The sequence below is a fragment of the Silene latifolia genome, chromosome 9, assembly GCF_048544455.1.
Source record: "Silene latifolia isolate original U9 population chromosome 9, ASM4854445v1, whole genome shotgun sequence".
Classification (NCBI taxonomy): domain Eukaryota; kingdom Viridiplantae; phylum Streptophyta; class Magnoliopsida; order Caryophyllales; family Caryophyllaceae; genus Silene; species Silene latifolia.
Window position 1 is genome coordinate 201,476,706 of NC_133534.1, and position 7,098 is coordinate 201,483,803.

The following is a 7,098-nucleotide window of genomic DNA, read 5'->3' on the forward strand; positions in this document are numbered from 1 at the left end:
TTCTCTCTAAATAGTCTGTTATATACCCGTCCCAATCTCAAGTTCTCAACCTCGTGCCCTTGTGATACAAAAATTGCGCGGAAGCGGTTTTAAAGAATAACGAACAACAATGAAAATAAGATATTTGTTTGAAAACCTGTCAAGATCTTGAAACAATGGGATATTTGCTCGAATTAGACCTATAATTCGAACAATGGTGATTGAGTCGTAAGACCTATTGCTATCAATCGTGTTAATGTCTGAAACGCGTCAAACAATAACGAGGATGGAACGAAACACGTCGATCCTAGGGTTTACATAACTTGTAAACACCAAACAAAGCAACAGCTTTTACTTTATTAATTCCCAATTGATTTTTAAAACGTAGCACACCCTATGCCTTATATAGGCTTACAATCATCTAACCCTAGTACCTTTAGGAGATATTATTCTTGTACAATAAGAAAACTAACTTTAGGAAAGAAATAACAGAAAGCAGAAATAAGTAAACTTCCTAAAAACTGAGATAAGGAGATAACTAAACTAGGAAATAAATTAATGAATTTTTAAACACTTCCATTTTTGGATCATCCCCTCCCTCTTCGAAAGGAATTGACCTCAATTCTTGTAGCCTCAATATGCCGGGATCAAAGATGAATATTACAAACTCGAACAAACTCGAACACATAGTCGAACCATCTTTGATGCTATCCTGCAGCTCGTTTACCTTTTTAAAGTTCCAGACCCACTCGTGCCATAGCAGCCTGTGCCTTCCACCCCTCCACCCTCCTTGCACAAGTCTTGAAATTCTACCACGAACCACTTCAGTTTTACATTCAAATTTCGCCCCTTCAAGAGTTCTTCCAAGCTTGTCTTCTTGATGATTATCAACAGAAGAATTAACAGATTTTGTAACTTGAAAATCGATACCTTCCACTGGCTCCTCCTCATCATAATCGTCAAAAATAGGAGGTGATATCGGATCAAACTTAAAATTCTCCTCATAGGTGCTTTGACTTGAGAATACTCCCGACATGTCTTCTTCTTTTTGCCCTTTTTTTCTTCAGTTTTTCGCGGATGAATAGTACCACGTCGTGAACAGTAACTTTTTTTTTTGCAACCTTCACGCCTTGAGTAGCAAGTTACTAGAACCGTGCTCCTTGGATCAAAACGGATTAACCCTCAAACTACCTGCTTGAGTTTAACCCTTGAACTCCAATCGCAATCAGAAATTCAACTAACAACTTGGCTTTGACACGCCTAGGACTGTCTAGATTTAGGAAAATCAAGAGCAGAAGCTCTGATACCACTTATGATACGAAAATTGCGCGGAAGCAATTTTAAAGAATAACGAACAACAATGAAAATAGGATATTTGTTTGAAAACCTGTCAAGATCTTGAAACAATGGGATATTCGCTCGAATTAGACCTAAAATTCAAACAATGGTGATTGAGTCGCAAGACCTATTGCTATCAATCGTGTTAATGTCTGAAACGCGTCAAACAATAACAGGGATGGAACAAAACGCGTCGATCCTAGGGTTTACAGAACTTGTAAACACCAAACAAAGCAACAACTTTTACTTTTATTAATTCTCAATTGGTTTTTAAAACGTAGCACACCCTATGCCTTATATAGGCTTACAATCATCTAACCCTAGTACCTTTAGGAGATATTATTCTTGTATAATAAGAAAACTAACTTTAGGAAAGAAATAACAGAAAGCAGAAATAAGTAAACTTCCTAAAAACTAGTAAACTTCCTAAAAACTGAGATAAGGAGATAACTAAACTAGAAAATAAATTAATGAATTTTTAAACACTTCCATTTTTGGATCACCTTGTTACGCCCCACCACCAACACTATCACAACCACAGATACCCTTCCTTCAACCACGCACCACCACTCCAACAACTCCTCCCTTCTCCCGTCGTTCTCCCTCTTGCAGCCACCACCAACAACCAACCACCACCACCACTTTGACCCCACAAAACCCAAGATAAAACAAGATCTGGCCACCGCATTACCACCGCACCTCTGACAACCGCCTTTTTCACCACCACCAACCACTACAATTTCAATTGCAAAAAAATAGTTTAAATCTGACAACCAACCACCAACGTCGCCGTTTCTTGTAGATTTGGTCGGAGAATAAAGGGGAGAAGGAGAAAGTGTGGACGCGGGCCCACGGGTTCGCTTGGGAAAACAAGCTTTTGTATTTGTGGAGTCGCCACCAATTTATTGTGGAAAATTGGAAACCGTTCGAATACTTCGCGTCATGTCAAGACACAAAGTAATGACATGAATACTAAGAACTCGTTACCCTTAGCATTCTATGTCTAGAATGACTCTCGTGGATGCCAATGAACACGGATGTTCACAGAGATCTGGAGTAAGGGGTGAGGGTACGTATTAGGAAGTCCTTTTAATGAACACCTAATCTCGCTCGCCTCGATAGCGGCCTCTACTAATGATTAGGGAAAATCATCTATACTCGATATGTTGTTGGTTATATGCATGCAATGCAACAAACAACGTTTTAATCCTAGCATGTGAGAATTAAACTAAGTCGGTGAACATGTAATTTTAGCATACAATTGGGTCGAAGTAGGAATTTAATGTTGATTACATGTGAAAACATACAAACAATATGATAATAACAAATAGAATAAAGATACAATAATTGAAAATTACAATAATTACAATGGTTTGATGATTTACGTCGAAAATACATTTAAAACGGATAATTTTAGAAAAGAAAGGGAAAATAAATTAAAGAACAGATTAGAGGTGATAATACGGGTAATAGTCAATTAATACGTAAGCTAATAAACTAGGTCAAAGCAAGAACGGAAGTTCAGAGACAGAACTCAACCCGGAACAGGCGCAGCAATGCTGCGTCCCTTGGAAGAGGCGCAGTGCTCATACGGGTGATAATACGTAAGCTAATAAACTAGGTCAAAGCAAGAACGGAAGTTCAGAGACAGAACTCAACCCGGAACAGGCGCAGTGCTCACTGCGTCTGTTCCTGAAGTGAGTTCTGGCTGTGAAGCCGGAACTGCAAATTGTTAATATTCGTTGGTTAATTAATGATCGATTAAAAATATTTGACTCGGATAGAAGTGGTTTAATAGATTATTTACATGCAAATTGGTCATAAAAACGATAAAAGACGGACTCAAATTAATTAGAACAAATTAATTACTAATTACAAGACTAATTATGAATTGGATTTATTAAAACTAACTAATTAGATTAATTAACGTTAAACTAATGATGATGATGACGACAAACAGATGAAGATATACCAAAGATCGAATTCTAGAGACTTGATATTGATTAATCGAATCTTTAAAACCCGGATTTGAATTAATGACGAAAACCCGCAAATATTAATTACTTGGGATTTAAGTCGGGAATTAAAAGTGATGAATTATTAATGAAATATGTATTAAAATTAGTATACGAACAAAATAAGAAGTAAACAAGAAAACACGAAAGAAAATAGACGAATTGACAGAAGACGAAGGAAGAAGAAGGAAAGCAGGAACTGCGGCAACCTCAGGAAGAGCGCGCGCAGATCTCGCGCCCTTCAAGAGGCGCAGCGATTCTTTGCGTTCCTTTTCGACATCAATCTCCCGTTAATCCGTAAAAAAGGTTTGAATAAAGGTTTTATAAATCAGTTTTTAAACGTGCTTTCGACGTAAACCTTACAATGATTAATACAAAAATAAAATACAATAATAAAAGATGGGATTTACACCCTCAGACTTACATGTTTGACGAAACGAGATTAACTAAGTTAACGATTAGTGATTGCTCGACTCGAATGTACGACGAAAGTGCCCTCGTAAGAGGAATTTAAACAAGATTGATTAAGTTGATTGAGTGGAGTTGGTCAAATTGGCCGGTCATGCAAAACGAGGCTGGTACTTAGAAGGATCCGAGCTTACGTGGTCTGAAGTTCAAGCACGTAGGCGTCAAAAAGCAAGGAGCACGGTCTTAGAATGCAAAGGGAGAAGAAAAGGGCGGACACTCGCGTGAGAAATATGAGGAACGAAGGTCCCTATTTATACTAATCACACGGAGGAATTAGGGTTTCGATAAAACTTTGGAAGTAAATCTCGAAAAGATCTTAAAATACGCAGAAAGGATCTGGGGAAGAGGCGCAGCAACCACTACGGCTCTTGGAAGAGGCGCAGCAGGTGCTGCGTCCTTTCCCCAGAGGTTTCCTCATGCGGAAGAAAGATTTTCCGTGTTTTCTATTATGGAATTGCGGTTGATCTTAATTTCCTTATTATTTAAAATATAATTTCGGAAAATACTTTACCAAAAGATTAAAAGATTGAAATATGGAATAGAAATATCCGGAACATTCCAGAATATTCCGACTCGGCATTTTAAACGGTTATCAGAAAATGAAGACGGTTTTTGACCCGGACTCCAAATGTACTCTAATTACTGTCAAAACGACCGTAACGACGCGTAGATGACGACCAAGGGGTAGACACAAGTATTTGAGCTATCACTTGACGATAAACTTACGAATTGTCATAAATCGTTCTGTGTACCAAACATGCGGCTCAATCATCACCGGGTGGCTTGCGGGAGGTGCAGAAATGAGGTATCTACAGAAAGGGGGAGAGGAGGAAGGAGAAGGCGGCGACAGAAAGGTTGGTTGGGCCTGCTGTGGAGGTCGATTGGGCCTGCCGTGGAGAAAGAACAAGGCGGCGACATAAATGAATAGATTCGGCGGGAAGGGAAGGTCGGTTGGGCCTGCCGAGGAGAGCTCGCCGGTGAGGGAAAAGGAAGGAGAAGAGTAGAGGTCGTCGATGATGTTTGGTGAAGGGTGAGAGACATGTGACTATGGGGTAACATGAGGGCAAATGGGTAAATTTACCATGTTTCTTAATTTTGGCCCTCAAAACAAGAGGGAAGAAAATAGGGGATTGGAGGGAGTATTATATAATTTTGTTGTTTTGACAAATGCAAAAAAAAAATAAAAAAAATTGGGGAGCTCCCAATGTAATACGGCGGTATGTAGAAAAGATACGACCTTTCAACCTCACCCTCTCTCTTCACTCTTCACTCATCAACCTCAACTCTCTCTCAACCTCACCTCTCTCTTCAAAAAATAATAAATTTCATTTTAATCACCTACTTCATCACCATTTTCAAGCTCCGAATCGCCGAAAAAAAGTGTTGTCACCATTTTCAAGCTTCTTGAAGAGGATGGGAAAAAAACAAATGGCTAAAAGGACACCCCTGAAAAAAAATGGAAGGTATTGTGGTATTGTTCAAGATGTTAATTTGATGGTGGTAATTTTTGTTTAGTAATTAATACTAGAAAATGCTGACATTAGTGTAATTTATTTAATGTAAACCAATATTTTTTGGGCATTTATCATTTTTTGGTATTTAAATTTCGTTTTATTGCTGACAATGCTTCAATAAATGGTTACAATGCATGCTTGAATAAATAAGAAGCATGGAATGTATGGTGTTGTTTAATTCATGTAGTCAGTGGAATGTATTGTGTTGAATTTATCATATTTTTTTGAAAAGTAAAGGTAAGGTGACATTTGTAGAGCCGATGGTGGAGAATGATGAAAGTGAAGCAAGTGATGGTTCAGACGAGATTTCGGAGGAGACGGAAGGCAGTGACGATGAGGAAAGGGAAGATAGTGAAAAGGAAGGGGAAATCAGTGGTGAGGCAGTACGGAATCCGAAGATGCTGATTTGCAAGGTGCGAAGCTTAACAAATTTGTTGTTTGATTGATATTAGATTTGTTATGTTTGTTGCATACTAGTAATGGCTTATGCTGGCATGCAGGTGCGTTTGAAAAAGTTGTGAAAATGGCACCTGCAATTGGTGGAAAAAAGAAAAGCAAGGAACATGCAAGCACACTAGATGGTAAGCTGAAAATGTGACCATGTCATCTGAAAAATGTTCATATATAGGTTAAGTTGAAAATGTAACCTTCTTATCAGGGTTTTTTTACCTTTGTTTGCGTGGTTTGATGTGAACTTAACATGGTAACATCTAAGCTTAAAATTGGTCACATATGTTGTCATCTTTAAAATGTCACCACTTTGACAATTAAATATAACATACGTGCTTAAAAATGAGCTTAATATGGTGTCATATATATTAGGGGTGAATATGTCATAATGTTATTCAGTTGATGTACCCATTTTAGGATGTGGTTGTTTATAGGTAACATCATCTGAAAATGGCAACCATAATTAGGAAGTATGATGACATATGTTTGAGTGTTAAGATGTGACTATCTTAGTTGTTATATGTAGGTATGTTTAAGTGAGTTGAACATTATATTAGTGTTATTGGATTTGTTTAATATGGTGACATATATGCTTCTAAAATGGTGACATGTATATTAGTGGTGAATATGTGAACATGATAATTATTCAATTGATGTACCCACTAGTATAGGCCCCGTGCAATGCATGCACGATGTTTATAGAATTTTACTTTTTTAGTATACTATATTTATAGAGTGTAAATAGACAATTCATTATTTTTTAACGTTTTTCATCATTGTATTTTGATTTGAGAGAAAAAAACAATTTAAGTAATACTCATAGCATGAAATGTGTATTTTAAAGAAAACAAGTTTTTACACAAATTTAATGATATTGTTTTATAACTTTTTTAATAGCATATCTTTTAGCTACAACTTATCTTATCAAGAACGGATTTTTTATAATAAAAAACCTAGAAGCAAATCTTAAATAGGAAACTATATTGGAATAGGAAAGAAAATAAGATATTACTCCGTATATCAAAATAGGGGAAATATTTTAGACGGGAAAACTTTGAGTTTTTCCTATTCATTTAATATATAAGGAATTTTAGGATGTGGTTGATTATAGGTAACAACATGTGAAATGGTAACCATAATTAGGAAGTATGATGACATATGTTTGAGTGTTAAGATGTGACCATCTTAGTTGTTATATGTAGGTATGTTTAAGTGAGTTGAACTTTAAATTAGTGTTATCAGATTTGTTTAATCTGGTGATATCTATGCTTCTAAAATGGTGACATGTCTGTTAATAGTAAAAAAAAAAGTGACCATCTTTGTTAGCTGAGGTA